This window comes from Arachis stenosperma, chromosome 4, assembly GCF_014773155.1.
Source record: "Arachis stenosperma cultivar V10309 chromosome 4, arast.V10309.gnm1.PFL2, whole genome shotgun sequence".
In the NCBI taxonomy this organism is placed as follows: domain Eukaryota; kingdom Viridiplantae; phylum Streptophyta; class Magnoliopsida; order Fabales; family Fabaceae; genus Arachis; species Arachis stenosperma.
This window is the reverse complement of record NC_080380.1, coordinates 90,621,848-90,641,988: the sequence shown is the minus strand read 5'-3', so window position 1 is coordinate 90,641,988 and position 20,141 is coordinate 90,621,848. Positions and strand designations below refer to the sequence as shown.

Genomic DNA, 20,141 nt, shown 5'->3' with positions numbered 1-20,141 from the left:
AACGCCCAAACTGGCACCAAAGCTGGCGTTTAACTCCAAGAAGAGTCTCTACACGAAATTGCTTCATTGCTCAGCCCAAGCACACACCAAGTGGGCCCGGAAGAGGATTTTTATGTCATTTACTCATTTCTGTACACCCTAGGCCACTAGTTTCTTATAAGTAGGACCTTTTACTATTGTATAGAAAGCTTTTGATCACTTTTAGATCTCTAGATCATCTTTGGAAATTTTAGTTCTTAGATCATTGGGAGGCTGGCCATTCGGCCATGCCTAGACCTTATGCTTATGTATTTTCAACGGTGGAGTTTCTACACACCATAGATTAAGGTGTGAAGCTCTGCTGTACCTCGAGTATTAATGCAATTACTATTGTTCTTCCATTCAAATTTCGCTTGTTCTTTTACCAAGATATCACTTGTTCTTCAACATGATGAAGGTGATGATTGACGCCCATCACCATTCTCACCCATGAACAAGGTGACTGACAACCATTCTTGTTCTACAAGCATCTAAGGCTTAGTGAATATCTCTTGGATTCCTGATTGCATGATGCATGGTTGATCGCCTGACAACCGAGTGCTCGCCTGACAAACGAGCCAGCCATTCCGTGAGATCAGAGTCTTCGTGGTATAGGCAAGAACTAATGGCAGCATTCAAGAGAATCCGGAAGGTCTAACCTTGTCTGTGGTATTCTGAGTAGGATTCAATGATTGAATGACTGTGACGTGCTTCAAACCTGTAACCTACTGGGCGTTAGTGACAGACGCAAAAGAGTTATTCTATTCCGGTAGGGGAGGGAACCAAATCGGTGATTGGCCGTACTGTGACAGAGTATTGAGCATTAGCTTTCACTGCGCGGATGGGAGGTAGCTGCTGACAACAGTGAGACCCTATACGAGCTTGCCATGGAAAGGAGTAAGAAGGGTTGGATGAAGACAGTAGGAAAGCAGAGAGACGGAAGGGAAGGCATCTTCATGCGCTTATCTGAAGTTCCTACCAATGAATTACATAAGTATCACTATCTTTATCTTTTATGTTATTTTCGTTCATCACCATATATATCTGAGTTTGCCTAACTAAGATTTACAAGATGACCATAGCTTGCTTCAATACTAACAATCTCCGTGGGATCGACCCTTACTCACGTAAGGTTTATTACTTGGACGACCCAGTGCACTTGCTGGTTAGTTGTGCGAAGTTGTGTAATGCCATGGTATTGAGCGCACCAAGTTTTTGGAGCCATTACCAGGGATTATGAGAGTTGTGAAAAAGTATAGTTCACAATTTCGCGCACCAGCTGCCATGAGTGAGAATTGAATATCAGAGGCTAAGGGGTTGGAGATGGAGTTCAGTTAGGTTGAAGTAGAATGAGTCTTGAAGAAATGCGTTTTGAAGAGAGAAAATAAGAGGTGAGTATATAAGGTGCACGTGAAGTGTGTATGGCCGAGAGAAAGAAGTGAAAAGAAAAGAATGGGGATACAGGGTGTGTACAGAAGGGTTGTGTGAAGGGGTTTATATATAGGGATGGCAATTGTTGAAGGGTGTGGATTAATGGTGTTGTTTTGATAGTGGACGGTTGGGGTTTTGAGTTTGGATTATCACATGGATCACCTCTTTTATGAGGGTCTTGGTTCGGTCTCCAAAGTCATTCATTCCCCATGTTGCATGGCAACATCTCCAAGGACATTCCCTATGAAGACAAGTGTAAAATTCCCTTGGTGTAGTGGCCGAATCTCCTTGTATTAATTGTCCTATCAATTACCATCAATGTCCTTTTTGATTCCCTATATACAAGCAGTAAATGCAATGGGTTATTTGAACCTTTTGGTGGGAAAAAGTGTTAACTATTAAAATGTTTCTCTTTCTTTTTCTTTTTCTTTTGTTTCTATTAACTAAATGCTTTCCATGAAAACAATTCAATTAAACATTAGACTCCTCATGCATGCACGTTGGTACAACAAACTTGTTTGTAATCACATGGTGCAACAAGTTTGGGGAATGAACTTTCCTCATAAGGTGTGTTCAGACCACACTTGGTGTGCTTTGAACACCAAACTTATCATGTACTATACGTTGCATGTAGAGGGACTTTATATTAATTGTCAAAGTTGGATTGAAATTCCATGGAAATTGTCTTATTACTAATATTATTTGAAATTTAAAGAGAAAGGGTTATAGAACATGGGTTGCCTCCCATGAAGCGCTTCTTTAGCGTCACTAGCTTGACGTTTGGTTCTTGTCAAGGAGGTTGATGGTACTTGAAGTCCTCCCCTCTTGCAATATGTTTGCCTCCAGTGAACTCGTTGAGAAGTTCATCTCCTAAGGGGAGATCTTCTGTAGGTATCTTTCTGCTTCTCCATCTCCTTGGAACTCTTTCCCTTGTTTCCATTGATGTTTTCTTGTTTTCTATAGATTCTTTCTCCAGGGGAATCTTGTTATTGATCTTGCATGACTCTGGTGGGTCTAGTTCCTCTTGGATCACCTTTGAACATGGTTCTTTCTGACTATATTGCTTCTCAACCAACGGGGCTTCCAATTGTGTTGTTTTTGTTTTCTCGTTTGGCTCTTCTATCATCTTATTGTCTTTGTGATCTGCTCCTTGTGAGAGGTTGTAAACATTGAAAGCGAGCTGCTCATCATGTATTCTCAGCACTAACTCTCCTCGTTCTACATCTATGAGTGCTCTAGCTGTGGCTAGAAAGGGTCTTCCCAGAATGATGGGGTAGATAGGATTCTCATCCATTTCCAAAACAACAAAATCTGTGGGAAGATAGTAGCTCCCAACCTTTACTAGCACATTTTCAACTATTCCTACTGCTTGTTTTTGGGTTTTGTCCGCCAATCTGATAATCACATCAGTAGGAGTTAGTTCATTGATGTGGAGCTTTTTCATGAGAGAGAGAGGCATTAAGTTGATGCTTGCTCCTAAGTCACAAAGTCCTTTGTCAATCATTGTTTCTCCTATGGCACAAGGAATGTAGAAGCTTCCTGGGTCCTCCTTCTTTGTGGGTGGTCCTGGTTGAATGAGAGCACTATAATCTCTGTACATCTTTATTGTTTGTCCACCCTTCAATGGACTTTTTCTGGCTAGTAGCTCCCTTATATACTTGATGTAGAAGGGCATCTGTTGGAGGGCTTTAATGAATGGTATATTTACATCTAAAGATGCAAACATATGAAGAAACCTTGAGTACATTCTCCTTGCTACACTACCTTTAAGCCTGTGGGGGAAGGGTGCATATGGGTTCAATGCCTCCTTTTTCTTTAGCTCTTCCTTAGAGTGAGTGAAGTTGCACAGCTTCCTTCCTCTTGACTTTCCTGTTGGTGATTTTGGAGGTGTTCTACTCCATTCATACTTCCCTCATCACTTGTGGTTATCATTTTGCATTCTTCCCGTCTCACTTTCTTTGGTTATCCTCTTGGATTCTTCTCTGTATCACTGGGGAATCCATCAGTGGGTTTGGGAATTTGTTGAGATAGATAGCCTACTTGGGACTCCAATCTCTTGATGTTTTCTCCTTGATTCTTGATGTTGGCTCGCACTTCTTCCTTAAACACCTTGTTATCTTGGACTTCTCTGCACATGTTTTCAAGTAGAGCCTCAATCTTTGAAAGCCTATCATCTGTGGATGATGGTGGGTTGAGATTAGGTGGTTGAGAAGGTTGGCTAGATGGATGTTGGTAATATCTCTATGAGGTGTTTTGATGAGTGGCATTGTTGTTGGAGTTGAAGTTGGAACGTTTCGAATCTTGTCCTTGGTCTTGTTGGTTTCCCCATCCAAAGTTAGGGTGATTTCTCCATCCAGAGTTGTATGTTTTAGAGTATGGATCATGGACTTGTCTAGGTGAATTTCCCACATAGTTGGCTTGCTCCCAGTCACCTTCTTCTCCTATGTTTACTCCTTCATGAGTTGGTGATAAGGTGATGGTTGCTGCAACTTGGTTCTCTTCCACCTTCTTGGTAAGATCTGCTAGCTGCTTGGTGATCATCTTATTTTGGGCTAACAGTGCATCCATGTGGTTAAGCTCCATTACTCCTCTAGTGTTACTTCTTTCAGAGGCATAGAAGTAGTCATTCTCAGCAACTGTTTCAATGACATCTATGGCTTCTTCAACGGTTTTCTTCTTGTTTAAAGAACCTCATGATGAATGATCTACAGCCTTCTTTGACTCATAGGAAAGACCTTCATAGAAGATGTGAAGTTGAACCCACACATTAAACATCCCTGGTGGGCATCTCCTTGTCAAGTCTTTGAATCTCTCCCATGCTTCATAAAGTGTCTCACCATCTTGTTGCCTGAAAGTCTGCACCTCAGTTCTTAGCCTATTAATCTTTTGAGGAGGATAAAATCTTGCTAAAAACTTGTTCACTACCTCCTCCCAATCTGTCAGGCTTTCTTTTGGGAAGGATTCAAGCCACTTTGTTGCCTTGTCCCTGAGTGAAAAGGGGAACAAGAGCAACCTATAGACATCCGGGTGGACTCCATTTATCTTCACTGTGTCACAAATCCTCAAGAAGGTGGTCAAGTGTTGGTTAGGGTCTTCTTGAGCACCTCCTCCAAATGAGCAATTATTTTGCACCAAAGTGATGAGCTGAGGTTTTAGCTCGAAATTGTTGGCATGAATGGTGGGTTTCTGAATGCTGCTTCCACAGTTTCTTGGATTAGGATTGATATAGGATCCTAAGACCCTTCTTTCATGCCCAACCCAGTTTGCATGGCCTTCTCTGGCATGATTATGAGCTTCTTCTTCATGATTGTTCTCCAAATTCTCTTCCATGTTGGGTTCAAAATACTCTTCCTCTTCCTTAGCACCAACAATTCTTTTTCCTCTTGCTTCCCTTTTTCGTCTCCAAAGGGTTCTCTCAGACTCTGAATCAAAGGATGTTGAGATTCCTTCTCTTCTCCTTGTCATACAACAAACAGAATGCACAACAGGAGATATAGTGAAGAAAATTTTTGTTAGAATGACTGTTAGTGTGAGTGATGCAATTTATCAAACAGTTAGTGGGTTAGTGAGCTGAATTATGATAAACTAAGAAAAGAGAACAGAAAATAGAGAGGGTGTAGGGGGTGAGGAAGAAATTAAGAACAAACTAAGGTAAATTACTGAATATAGAAAAGAATAACGGAAAAAAATTGCTCAATCTAGTAATCTTCAAGCTTAATCATTGTTGATTCAAAATCAATCCCCGGCAACGGCGCTATAAACTTGATGCATGGAAACTTGTCTCTCAACAAATTTTCCTTCGGCAAGTATACCGAATTATCGTCAAGTAAAACTCACTATAGAGTGAGGTCGAATCCCAAAACGATTGATTGGTCAAGCAACTTTAGCTAGAAGAATATGCTAGTTGAGCTAAACAGAACTTAGATTGAGATGCAGCAATTTAAATGACTAGAGAGTAAATAGCAGAAATTAAAGTGCAGAATCTTAAATGTGGAATTGGGGTAATGCTCATAAAAGTAAATAGCAGAAATTAAAGAGAATGGGTAAGATCAGAAATGGGGAGATCATTGGGTTTAGGAGATGTTGCAATTCTCCGGATCAAGTTCATTCTCATCTCTTCCTCAATCAATGCATTCATTGATCTCCTTGGCAATCTTAAGTGATTGAATCCCAATTCCTTGGTAATCCAATCTCTCAAATCTTGATCAATAGCCAATTCCTTGGTCAATTGCTCATGAGAAGAGATGAAGTATGGTCACTGATTATACCACATACATTTCCCAATTCAAGTATTGAGGGGATTATAGTCACATATCCATCCCAACACAAATTGGTCCAGCATGAGAAAGCAATTCTAGCATGATCTCTTCATTCCTCTTCCAAGGTTCCGAAGAGATCCAATTATGGAGTGTTTTTTTTCCAAGATAACTAACCAATTGAATTAAGATTGAAAGCTTTCTAGTAAAATCAAGAGAAAAGATAGAAGAAGAAGAATGAAAACTAATATTGATCCATCAAATTACAGCAGAGCTCCCTAACCCAATGAAAGGGGTTTTGTTGTTCATAGCTCTAGGAATCAAAAATATGCAGAGAGTAGTTCTCCAAGATGTAAAAAGTTCCTATCTAGTTCAAAACTATTCCTATATATACTACTCCTCATGATCTTCTAGTGAGTTCTTCAAGTCTTGGATGTGGGCTTTGGACCTTGAGTTGAAGCAATTCTCATCTTTAGTGGGCCCAGCTTGCAGAGAAATATGAATTAGGCTTGGGAATTTAGTGAGATTAATCGTGGAATACATTTCTGGGTGCAAGAACGTTAGTGGCATTCACCTTTTCTACTAATGTTCCACCCTTATATGCCCACGTTATTCTCAATGTTAGAAGTCTTAACGTGACTTCTAACGTTCCTTCTCAATTCTTGACCAACGTTAATGGGACTCACTTTTCCCATTAACGTTGGCTTGTGCTCCTTTTCGCAAACGTTAATGGGAATCACTTTTCCTATTAACGTTGCTTGCCTTTTGCCTCCTACGTTAGGTCTTACGTTGGCTTAGCTAACGTAGCTCTTAACGTGGGCACCTATCACCTTCGAGAGCGTTAGTGACACTTACCTTTGTCACTAACGCTCTAATTGTCTTAATCCCCTACGTTAGAACCCACGTTAACTAAGTTAACGTGGCTTTTAACGTAGTAATGAAGCCATCTTCCAACGTTAGTGACAAAAGTGAGTGTCACTAACATTGGTTCTTTGAACCCCACTCCACGTTAACTTTCACGTTAACAATATTAACGTGAGAGTTAACGTAGGCAATGAAAATGATCCAACGTTAGTGACAAAAGTGAGTGTCACTAACGTTGGCATTGTTGATCCTTGTCCACGTTAGAGTTCACGTTAACTTAGTTAACGTAACTCTTAACGTGGGGCATTGCCTAGTTTCCCAACATTAGTGGTGTTCACTTTTACCACTAACGTTGAGGAGAAACGTTATTGGAGTTCACGTTTCTCATTAACGTGGAGTCCTCCTTTCCTTCTACGTTAAGTACCACGTTAACTTAGTTAACGTGGCTCTTAACGTAGGCTATGAATGGCTTCGCAGGCGTTATTGGTGATCACTTTTCTCATTAACGTTGCAAGCCAATTGCCATCCCACGTTAGTAGTCACGTTAACTAAGTTAACGTGAATGCTAACGTGATTCTTCCATGCTTCATTTGTCCTGAAATCAAGCAATTTGAGTGCATCAAAGCTCTAGCCAAAATCATGAGATTATGCATGGTGCACGAAATTGTGATCACTACTTTGTCCATATTCAAATAATCCCCGGTAATGGCTCCAAAGACTTGGTGCTCAATACCATGGCAAAAACACAACTTCGCACAACTAACCAGCAAGTGCACTGGGTCGTCCAAGTAATAAACCTTACGTGAGTAAGGGTCGATCCCACGGAGATTGTTGCTATGAAGCAAGCTATGGTCACCTTGTAAATCTCAGTCAGGCAGACTCAAATGGGTATAGTGATAAACGAATAAAGCATAAAGATAAAGATAGAGATACTTATGTATATCATTGGTGAGAGCTTCAGATAAGCGTATGAAGATGCCTTCCCTTCCGTCTCTCTGCTTTCTTACTGTCTTCATCCAATCCTTCTTACTCCTTTCCATGGCAAGCTCGTGTAGGGTTTCACCGTTGTCAGTGGCTACCTCCCATCCTCTCATTGGAATACGTCCCAGATGCTCTGTCACAGCATAGGCTATCCATCTGTCGGTTCTCAATCAGGCCGAAATAGAATCCAGTGGTTCTTTTGCGTCTATCACTAACGCCCCGCCCTCAGGAGTTTGAAGCACGTCACAGTCATTCAATCATTGAATCCTACTCAGAATACCACAGACAAGGTTAGACCTTCCGGATTCTCTTGAATGCCGCCATCAGTTCTTGCCTATACCACGAAGACTCCGATTAAAGAATCCAAGAGATATTCACTAAGCCTCGTATGCTTGTAGAACAAGAGTGGTTGTCAGTCACTTTGTTCATGAGTGAGAATGGTGATGATTCGTGACAATCATCACCTTCATCAAGTTGAAAAACAAGTGATATCTTGGACAAAGAACAAGCGGAATTGAATAGAAGAACAATAGTAATTGCATTAATACTCGAGGTACAGCAGAGCTCCACACCTTAATCTATGGTGTGTAGAAACTCCACCGTTGAAAATACATAAGAACAAGGTCTAGGCAAGGCCGAATGGCCAGCCTCCCAAACGATCTAAGATAGCATAAAACTCAAAGATAGCTACCCCCCCCGATGTCAAATACAATAGTACAAGGTCCTACTTATAGAAAACTAGTAGCCTAAGGTGTACAAAGATGAGTAAATGACATAAGAATCCACTTCCGGGCCCACTTGGTGTGTGCTTGGGCTGAGCAATGAAGCATTTTCGTGTAGAGACTCTCCTTGGAGTTAAACGCCAGCTTTTATGCCAGTTTGGGCGTTTAACTCCCATTTAGGTGCCAGTTCCGGCGTTTAACGCTGGAATTTCTTGAGGTGACTTTGAACGCCGGTTTGGGCCATCAAATCTTGGGCAAAGTATGGACTATCATATATTTCTGGAAAGCCCAGGATGTCTACTTTCCAACGCCGTTGAAAGCGCGCCAATTGAGCTTCTGTAGCTCCAGAAAATCCACTTCGAGTGCAGGGAGGTCAGAATCCAACAGCATCTGCAGTCCTTTTCAGTCTCTGAATCAGATTTTTGCTCAGGTCCCTCAATTTCAGCCAGAAAATACCTGAAATCACAAAAAAACACACAAACTCATAGTAAAGTCCAGAAAAGTGAATTTTAACTAAAAACTAATAAAAATATAATAAAAACTAACTAAAAGATACTAAAAACATACTAAAAACAATGCCAAAAAGCGTATAAATTATCCGCTCATCACAACACCAAACTTAAATTGTTGCTTGTCCCCAAGCAACTGAAAATCAAATAAGATAAAAAAAATAATATGCAATGAACTCCAAAAACATCTATGAAGATCAGTATTAATTAGATGAGCGGGGCTTTTAGCTTTTTGCCTCTGAATAGTTTTGGCATCTCACTTTATCCTTTGGAACTCAGAATGATTGGCTTCTTTAGGAACTCAGAATCCAGATAGTGTTATTGATTCTCCTAGTTAAGTATGATGATTCTTGAACACAGCTACTTTATTGAGTCTTGGTTGTGGCCCAAAGCACTCTGTCTTCCAGTATTACCACCGGATACATACATGCCACAGACACATAATTGGGTGAACCTTTTCAGATTGTGACTCAGCTTTGCTAAAGTCCCCAATTAGAGGTGTCCAGGGTTCTTAAGCACACTCTTATTGCCTTGGATCACAACTTTATTTCTTTCTTTTTCTTTCTTTTTTTCTTTTTTTTTCGGTTTTTTTTTCGCTTGCTTTCTCTTTTTTTTTTTTGTATTCACTGCTTTTTCTTGCTTCAAGAATGATTTTTATGATTTTTCAGATCCTCAGTAACATGTCTCCTTTTTCATCATTCTTTCAAGAGCCAACATTCATGAACCACAAATTCAAAAGACATATGCACTGTTCAAGCATACATTCAGAAGATAAAAGTGTTGCCACCACATCAAAGTAATTAAACTGTTATAAAATTCAAAATTCATGCAATTCTTTTTCTTTTTCAATTAAGAACAATTCTTAAGAAAGGTGATGGATTCATAGGACATTCATAACTTTAAGGCATAGACACTAAGACACTAATGATCACAAGACACAAACATGGATAAACATAAGCATAAAAATTCGAAAAACAGAAGAATAAAGAACAAGGAAATCAAGGAACGGGTCCACCTTAGTCATGGCGGCTCTTCCTTCCTCTTGAAGGTCCTATGGAGTTCTTGAGCTCCTCAATGTCTCTTCCTTGCCTTTGTTGCTCCTCTCTCATGATTCTTTGATCTTCTCTTATTTCATGGAGGAGAATGGAGTGTTCTTGGTGCTCCACCCTTAGTTGTCCCATGTTGGAACTCAATTCTCCTAGGGAGGTGTTTAGTTGCTCCCAATAGTCTTGTGGAGGAAAGTGCATCCCTTGAGGCATCTCAGGGATCTCATGATGAGAGGGGTCTCTTGTGTGCTCCATCCTTTTCTTGGTAATGGGCTTATCCTCATCAATGGTGATGTCTCCCTCTATGTCAACTCCAACTGAATAACAGAGGTGACAAATGAGGTGAGGAAAGGCTAACCTTGCTAAGGTAGAGGACTTATCCGCCACCTTGTAGAGTTCTTGGGCTATGACCTCATGAACTTCCACTTCTTCTCCAATCATGATGCTATGGATCATGATGGCCCGGTCTAGAGTAACTTCGGACCGGTTGCTAGTGGGAATGATTGAGCGTTGGATAAACTCCAACCATCCTCTAGCCACAGGTTTGAGGTCATGCCTTCTCAATTGAACCGGCTTGCCTCTTGAATCTCTCTTCCATTGTGCGCCCTCTTCACATATGATTGTGAGGACTTGGTCCAACCTTTGATCAAAGTTGACCCTTCTTGTGTAAGGATGTTCATCTCCTTGCATCATAGGCAAGTTGAACGCCACCCTCACACTTTACGGACTAAAATCCAAGTATTTCCCCCGAACCATAGTAAGATAATTCTTTGGATCCGGGTTCACACTTTGATCATGGTTCTTGGTGATTCATGCATTGGCATAGAACTCTTGAACCATCAAGATTCCGACTTGTTGAATGGGGTTGGTAAGCACTTCCCAACCTCTTCTTCGGATCTCATGGCGGATCTCCGGATATTCACCCTTTTTGAGTGAAAAGGGGACCTCGGGGATCACCTTCTTCAAGGCCACAACTTCATAGAAGTGGTCTTGATGCACCCTTGAGATGAATCTATCCATCTCCCATGACTCGGAGGTGGAAGCTTTTGCTTTCCCTTTCCTCTTTCTAGAGGTTTCTCCGGCCTTGGATGCCATAATGGTTATGGAAAAACGAAAAAGCAATGCTTTTACCACACCAAACTTAAAATGGTTGCTCGTCCTCGAGCAAAAGAAGAAAGAAGAGAGTAGAAGAAGAAGAAATGAGGAAGAGGGAGATGGTGGTGTATTCGGCCAAAGAGGGGGAGAAGTGTTGTTTAGGTTGTGTGAAAATGAAGGGGTTAAGAAGGGTTTATATAGGAGAGAGGGGAGATGAGGTTCGGCCATTATGGGTGGGTTTGGGAGGGAAAGTGGTTTGAATTTGAAGGGTGAGGTGGTGGGGTTTTATGAAGGATGGATGTGAGTGGTGAAGAGAAAGATGGGATTTGATAGGTGAAGGGTTTTTGGGGAAGAGGTGTTGAGGTGATTGGTGAATGGGGGAAGAAGAAAGAGAGTGGTGGTGGGGTCCTGTGGGGTCCACAGATCCTGTGGTGTCAAGGAAAAGTCATCCTTGCACCAAATGGCATCAAAATTCACGTTTTGAGCCATTGCTGGCGTTAAACGCCGGGCTGGTGCCCATTCCTGGCGTTTAACGCCAGGTTCTTGCCCTTTTCTGGCGTTTAACGCCAGTCTGGTGCCCCTTTCTGGCGTTAAACGCCCAGAATGGTGCCAGACTGGGCGTTAAACGCCCAACTGCTAGGCTTACTGGCGTTTGAACGCCAGCAGCATCTTCCTCCAGGGTGTGCTATTTTTCTTCCTGTTTTTCATTCTGTTTTTGCTTTTTCAATTAATTTTGTGACTTCTTATGATCATCAACCTACAAAATAAAATAAAATAACAAAAGAAATATGTAAAATATAATATTGGGTTGCCTCCCAACAAGCGCTTCTTTAATGTCAGTAGCTTGACAGAGGACTCTCATGGAGCCTCACAGATACTCAGAGCAATGTTGGAACCTCCCAACACCAAACTTAGAGTTTGAATGTGGGGGTTCAACACCAAACTTAGAGTTTGGTTGTGGCCTCCCAACACCAAACTTAGAGTTTGACTGTGGGGGCTCTGTTTGTCTCTGAATTGAGAGAAGCTCTTCATGCTTCCTCTCCATGGTGACAGAGGGATATCCTTGAGCCTTAAACACAAAGGATTCTCCATTCACTTGAATGATCAGTTCACCTCTATCAACATCAATCACAGCCTTTGCTGTGGCTAGGAAAGGTCTGCCAAGGATGATGGTTTCATCCATGCATTTCCTAGTCTCTAGGACTATGAAATCAGTAGGGATGTAATGGTCTTCAATCTTAACCAAAACATTCTCTACAAGTCCATAAGCTTGTTTTCTTGAGTTGTCTGCCATCTCTAGTGAGATTTTTGCAGCTTGTACCTCAAAGATCCTTAGCTTCTCCATTACTGAGAGAGGCATGAGGTTTACACTTGACCCTAAGTCACACAGAGCCTTCTTGAAGGTCATGGTGCCTATGGTACAAGGTATGGAAAACTTCCCAGGGTCTTGTCTCTTTTGAAGTAATTTCTGCCTAGACAAGTCATCCAGTTCTTTGGTGAGCAAAGGAGGTTCATCCTCCCAAGTCTCATTTCCAAATAACTTGTCATTTAGCTTCATGATTGCTCTAAGGTATTTAGCAACTTGCTCTTCAGTGACATACTCATCCTCTTCAGAGGAAGAATACTCATCAGAGCTCATGAAAGGCAGAAGTAAGTCCAATGGAATCTCTATGGTCTCATTTTGAGTCCCAGATTCCCATGGTTCCTCATTGGGGAACTCATTGGAGGCTAGTGCACGCCCATTGAGGTCTTCCTCAGTGGCGTTCACTTCCTCCCCTTCCTCTCCAAATTCGGCTATATTGATGGCTTTGCACTCTCCTTTTGGATTTTATTCTGTGTTGCTTGGAAGAGTACTTGGAGGGAGTTCAGTAACTTTCTTGCTCAGCTGTCCCACTTGTCCTTCCAAATTCCTAATGGAAGACCTTGTTTCAGTCATGAAACTTTGAGTGGTTTTGATTAGATCAGAGACCATGGTTGCTAAGTCAGAGGGGTTCTGCTTAGAATTCTCTGTCTGTTGCTGAGAAGATGATGGAAAAGGCTTGCCATTGCTAAACCTGTTTCTTCCACCATTGTTGTTGTTGAAATCTTGTTGAGGTCTCTCTTGATTCTTCCATGAGAGATTTGGGTGATTTCTCCATGAAGAATTATAGGTGTTACCATAGGGTTCTCCTAGGTAATTCACCTCTTCCATTGAAGGGTTCTCAGGATCATAAGCTTCTTCCTCAGATGAAGCATCCTTAGTACTGCCATGTGCATGTTGCATTCCAGACAGACTTTGAGAAATCAAATTGACTTGTTGAGTCAATATTTTATTCTGAGCCAAAATGGCGTTCAGAGTATCAATCTCAAGAACTCCTTTCTTCTGACTTGTCCCATTGTTCACAGGATTTCTCTCAGAAGTGTACATGAATTGGTTATTTGCAACCATTTCAATGAGCTCTTGAGCTTCTGTAGGCGTCTTCTTCATATGAAGAGATCCTCCAGCATAGCTATCCAAGGACATCTTAGATAGTTCAGAGAGACCATCATAGAAAATACCTATGATGCTCCATTCAGAAAGCATGTCAGAAGGACATTTTCTGATCAATTGTTTGTATCTTTCCCAAGCTTCATAGAGGGATTCTCCATCCTTCTGTCTGAAGGTTTGGACTTCCACTCTAAGCTTACTCCATCTTTGTGGTGGAAAGAACTTTGCCAAGAAGGCATTGACTAGCTTTTCCCAAGAGTCCAGGCTTTCTTTAGGTTGAGAGTCCAACCATATTCTAGCTCTGTCTCTTACAGCAAAAGGGAATAGCATCAGTCTATAGACCTCAGGGTCTACCCCATTAGTCTTGACTGTGTCACAGATTTGCAAGAATTCAGCTAAGAACTGATGAGGATCTTCCATTGGAAGTCCATGGAACTTGCAATTCTGTTGCATTAGAGAAACTAATTGAGGTTTAAGCTCAAAGTTGTTTGCTCCAATGGCAGGGATAGAGATGCTTCTCCCATAGATGTCGGGAGTAGGTGCAGTAAAGTTACCCAGCACCTTCCTTGCATTGTTTGCATTATTGTTGTTTTCGGCTGCCATGTCTTCTTCTTCTTTGAAGAATTCGGTCAGGTCCTCTAAAGAGAGTTGTGCTTTGGCTTCTCTTAGCTTTCTCTTCAAGGTCCTTTCGGGTTCAGGGTCAGCTTCAACAAGAATGCCTTTGTCTCTGCTCCTGCTCATATGAAAGAGAAGAGAACAAGAAAATGTGGAATCTTCTATGTCACAGTATAGAGATTCCTTGAGGTGTCAGAGGAAAAGAGAAATAGAAAGAAGAAGGAGAAGAAGAATTCGAACTTTACTTAGACAAGGTTCGAATTGTGCATTGAGAAGGAGTGGTACTCCATAAATAGAAGGATGTGAGAGGGAGGAAAGTATTTTTTTTCGAAAATTAATTAAAATATTTTGAAAACATTTTTGAAAACCACTAATTGATTTTCGAAATTAAAGGTAAGAAAGAAATCAAGTGATTTTTGAAAAAGATTTTGAAATTAGAACTTAAAAAGATTTGATTGAAAACTATTTTGAAAAAGATGTGATTAAAAAGATATGATTGAAAAGATATGATTTGAAAACAATTTTTAAAATGATATGATTTGAAAACAATTTTAAAAGATATGATTTTAAAATTAATGACTTGCCTAACAAGAAAAAGATATGATTCAAACATTAAACCTTTCTCAACAGAAAAGGTAACAAATTTGAGATGTTCAATCAAATCATTAATTGTTATTAAGTATCTTTGAAAAAGGAAAGAAATTGATTTTGAAAACATTTGATTGAAAAGATATGATTTGAAAAAGATTTGATTTTGAAAAACTTTGAAAACTTGAAAAAGAAAATTGATTTGAAAACAAAATCTTCCCCCTAGCACCATCCTGGCGTTAAACGCCCAGAATGGTATCCATTCTGGCGTTTAACGCCCAAAATGCACCCGTTTTGGGCGTTAAACGCCCAACCAGGTACCCTGGCTGGCGTTTAAACGCCAGTCTGTCTTCTTCACTGGGCATTTTCGAATGCTCAGCTTTTTCTGTGTAATTCCTCTGCAGTATGTCCTGAATCTTCAATTCTTTGTATTATTGACTTGAAAAGACACAAATTAAAAATATTTTTGGATTTTTTTAATAATCAAAATGCAACAAGAATCAAATAACAATGCATGCAAGACACCAAACTTAGCAGTTTGTATACTACTGACACTATATGAGACACATAAACACTCAAGTCAAAAGAATTCAAAGATCAGAGTAAGAAATCATCAAGAATTACTTGAAGATCCTTAAGACACATGAATGAATGTATGCAATTGACACCAAACTTAAGATAAAACACTAGACTCAAGCAAGAAATATCAAATATTTTTGGTTTTTATGATTTTGTAAAATTTTTTGTGATTTTCGAAAATTAAGTGGAAAAAGATATCAAAATTCTTAATGAGAATTCCAGGAATCAGTGCAATGCTAGTCTAAGACTCCGGTCCAGGAATTAGACATGGCTTCACAGCCAGCCAAGCTTTCAAAGAAAGCTTCGGTCCAAAACACTAGACATGGCCAAAGGCCAGCCAAGCCTTAGCAGATCACTGCTCCAAAAGCAAGATTGATAAAAAAAATCAACAAGCTTCTGTGATGATAAGTTGAAACCTCGGTCCAATGAGATTAGACATGGCTTCTCAGCCAGCCAGATTTCAACAAATCATCATGAAACTCTAGAATTCATCTTCAAGAATTTCGAAAAAAATAAATACCTAATCTAAGCAACAAGATGAACCGTCAGTTGTCCATACACGAACAATCCCCGGCAACGGCGCCAAAAACTTGGTGCACGAAATTGTGATCACTACTTTGTCCATATTCAAATAATCCCCGGTAATGGCTCCAAAGACTTGGTGCTCAATACCATGGCAAAAACACAACTTCGCACAACTAACCAGCAAGTGCACTGGGTCGTCCAAGTAATAAACCTTACGTGAGTAAGGGTCGATCCCACGGAGATTGTTGCTATGAAGCAAGCTATGGTCACCTTGTAAATCTCAGTCAGGCAGACTCAAATGGGTATAGTGATAAACGAATAAAGCATAAAGATAAAGATAGAGATACTTATGTATATCATTGGTGAGAGCTTCAGATAAGCGTATGAAGATGCCTTCCCTTCCGTCTCTCTGCTTTCTTACTGTCTTCATCCAATCCTTCTTACTCCTTTCCATGGCAAGCTCGTGTAGGGTTTCACCGTTGTCAGTGGCTACCTCCCATCCTCTCATTGGAAATACGTCCCTGATGCTCTGTCACAGCATAGGCTATCCATCTGTCGGTTCTCAATCAGGCCGGAATAGAATCCAGTGATTCTTTTGCGTCTGTCACTAACGCCCCGCCCTCAGGAGTTTGAAGCACGTCACAGTCATTCAATCATTGAATCCTACTCAGAATACCACAGACAAGGTTAGACCTTCCGGATTCTCTTGAATGCCGCCATCAGTTCTTGCCTATACCACGAAGACTCCGATTAAAGAATCCAAGAGATATTCACTAAGCCTCGTATGCTTGTAGAACAAGAGTGGTTGTCAGTCACTTTGTTCATGAGTGAGAATGGTGATGATTCGTGACAATCATCACCTTCATCAAGTTGAAGAACAAGTGATATCTTGGACAAAGAACAAGCGGAATTGAATAGAAGAACAATAGTAATTGCATTAATACTCGAGGTACAGCAGAGCTCCACACCTTAATCTATGGTGTGTAGAAACTCCACCGTTGAAAATACATAAGAACAAGGTCTAGGCATGGCCGAATGGCCAGCCTCCCAAACGATCTAAGATAGCATAAAACTCAAAGATAGCTACCCCCCCGATGTCAAATACAATAGTACAAGGTCCTACTTATAGAAAACTAGTAGCCTAAGGTGTACAAAGATGAGTAAATGACATAAGAATCCACTTCCGGGCCCACTTGGTGTGTGCTTGGGCTGAGCAATGAAGCATTTTCGTGTAGAGACTCTCCTTGGAGTTAAACGCCAGCTTTTATGCCAGTTTGGGCGTTTAACTCCCATTTAGGTGCCAGTTCCGGCGTTTAACGCTGGAATTTCTTGAGGTGACTTTGAACGCCGGTTTGGGCCATCAAATCTTGGGCAAAGTATGGACTATCATATATTGCTGGAAAGCCCAGGATGTCTACTTTCCAACGCCATTGAGAGCGCGCCAATTGGGCTTCTGTAGTTCCTGAAAATCTACTTCGAGTGCAGGGAGGTCAGAATCCAACAGCATCTGCAGTCCTTTTCAGTCTCTGAATCAGATTTTTGCTCAGGTCCCTCAATTTCAGCCAGAAAATACCTGAAATCACAGAAAAACACACAAACTTATAGTAAAGTCCAGAAAAGTGAATTTTAACTAAAAACTAATAAAAATATAATAAAAACTAACTAAAAGATACTAAAAACATACTAAAAACAATGCCAAAAAGCGTATAAATTATCCGCTCATCAATGCATCATTAAAATATCATGTAATTCTGACAAAAATCTCATGAAATCATGCAAAATTCACAATAGTTGCTTGAATGAAGGTGTAAGTGTATTTTCACCCAAAACTTGCCTTGTTTACTAGGAAAATGCATGAAACTACCCTAAAACAGTAAAGAAAAGGTCAGTGAAACTGGCCTAGATGACCTGGCATCAATAGGAAAAGAAAAAGAAAACATGGTTAGGGAAAGTAGAAGAGAAAGAAAAAGAAAACATGATAAGAAAAAGAAGAATGAAAAAGTAAGGAGGGAAGAAGAGAGAAGAAAAACCTTGATAATGGTGGTGGAAGAGAGGGGGTGGAAGAGAGAAAGAGGGGAGGAAGAAGGAAAAAGGGAGAAAGAAATAAGATTGGGGGCAAAGAAAAGATAAAACAGGCTGGCAGATTTGAATGAGTTGGGCGGCGCAAATGGCGCGGACGCGTGGGGCATGCGGCCGGTTCGGGCCATCAAATCTCGGGCAAAGTATGAACTATTATACATTTCTGGAAAGCCCAGGATGTCTACTTTCCACACAATTGAGAGCATGCCAATTGGGCTTCTGTAGCTCTAGAAAATCTACTTTGAGTGCAGGGAGGTTAGAATCCAATAGCATCTGCAGTCCTTTTTCAGCCTCTGAATCAGATTTTTGCTCAGGTCCCTCAATTTCAGCCAGAAATTACCTGAAATCACAGAAAAACACACAAACTCATAGTAAAGCCCAGAAAAGTGAATTTTAAATAAAACTCATAAAAACATACCAAAAACTAACTAAAATGTACTAAAAACATACTAAAAACGGTGCCAAAAAATGTATAAATTATCCGCTCATCATAACACCAAACTTAAATTGTTGCTTGTCCCCAAGCAACTGAAAATCAAATAGGATAAAAAGAAGAGAACATACTATAGACTCCAAAATATCAATGAAACTTAGCTCCAATTAGATGAGCGGGACTAGTAACTTTTTGCCTCTGAACAGTTTTGGCATCTCACTTTATCCTTTGCAGTTTAGAATGATTGGCATCTATAGGAACTTAGAATTCAGATAGTGTTATTGATTCTCCTAATTAAGTATGATGACTCTTGAACACAGCTACTTTATGAGTCTTGGCTGTGGCCCAAAGCACTCTGTCTTCCAGTATTACCACTGGATACATACATGCCACAGACACATACCTGGGTAAACCTTTTCAGATTGTGACTCAGCTTTGCTAGAGTCCCCAATTAGAGGTGACCAGGGTTCTTAAGCACGCTCTTTTTGCCTTGGATTACTTTTTATTTTTACCCATGCCTTTTTGTTTAAAGGGCTATTGGCTTTTTTTGCTTGCTCTCTCTCTTCTTTTTGCCTTGGATCACTGCTTTTTCTTGCTTCAAGAATCAATCTGATGATTTTTCAGATCCTCAATAACATTTCTCCTTTTCCATCATTCTTTCAAGAGCCAACAAGTTTAACATTCTTTAATCAACAAATTCAAAAGACATATGCACTGTTCAAGCATTCATTCAGAAAACAAAAAGTATTGTCACCACATCAAACTAATTCAACTAGTTTCAGAGATGAATTCGAAATCCTGTACTTCTTGTTCTTTTGTGATTAAAGCATTTTTCATTTAAGAGAGGTGATGGATTCATAGGACATTCATAGCTTTAAGACATGATCCTTAAATTTTATTAATCATGAATTAAGAACAAGACTCAAAAATAAATATAAGATAAGACTAATAGTAATAGAAAACAAAAATTTAAATGACTCTAAAATAGACTCCTAATGATAGAGGTTATCACAGAGTTAGGACTCAACAACCTTGATTTTGAGAAGTGGATGCTCCCTCAACTTGTGGGGTACTTGACCCTTCAAGGGAGAGCTTCTGGCGCTTCAGCTCCTGTAGCTCATGCCCCTGCTTCTCTTGTTCCTTCAGCAATTTGCAGAGCATGCAGTTTTGATTCTGTTGTTCTTCCTTAATTTTAGCAACTTGCTCTTCAGTGACATACTCATCCTCTTCAGAGGAAGAATACTCATCAGAGCTCATGAATGGCAGAAGTAAGTCCAATGGAATCTCTATTGTCTCATTTTGAGCCTCAGATTCCCATTGTTCCTCATTGAGGAACTCAGAGGAGATTGGTACACGCCCACTGAGGTCTTCCTCAGTGGCGTCCTCCTCCTCTCTTTCCTCTCCATATTCGGCCATGTTTATGGCTTTGCACTCTCCTTTTGGATTTTCTTCTGTATTACTTGGGAGAGTACTAGGAGGGAGTTCAGTAATTTTCTTGCTCAGCTGTCCCACTTGTCCTTCCAAATTCCTAATGGAGGACCTTGTTTCAGTCATGAAACTTTGAGTGGTCTTTATTAGATCAGAGACCATTGTTGCTAAATCAGAAGTACTCTGCTTAGAACTCTCTGTCTGTTGCTGAGAAGATGATGGAAAAGGCTTGCCATTGCTAAACCTGTTTCTTCCACCATTATTGTTATTGAAACCTTGTTGAGATCTCTCTTGATTCTTCCATGAGAAATTTGGGTGATTTCTCCATGAAGAATTATAGGTGTTTCCATAGGGTTCTCCTAGGTAATTCACCTCTTCCATTGAAGGGTTCTCAGGATCATAAGCTTCTTCCTCAGATGAAGCATCCTTCAGCAGAGCTATCCAAAGACATCTTGGATAGTCCAGAGAGACCATCATAGAAAATACCTATGATGCTCCATTCAGA

At 40.4% G+C, this 20,141-nt stretch overlaps 1 non-coding gene across 1 annotated transcript; it reads left to right on the top strand.

Moving 5' to 3' along the window:
- The first annotated feature begins 13,479 nt into the window (after positions 1-13,479).
- On the top strand, positions 13,480-13,587 carry LOC130978766 (small nucleolar RNA R71). The gene has a single exon (XR_009086382.1). It is a non-coding gene; the product is annotated as a small nucleolar RNA R71 (small nucleolar RNA).
- Positions 13,588-20,141: the final 6,554 nt, after the last annotated feature.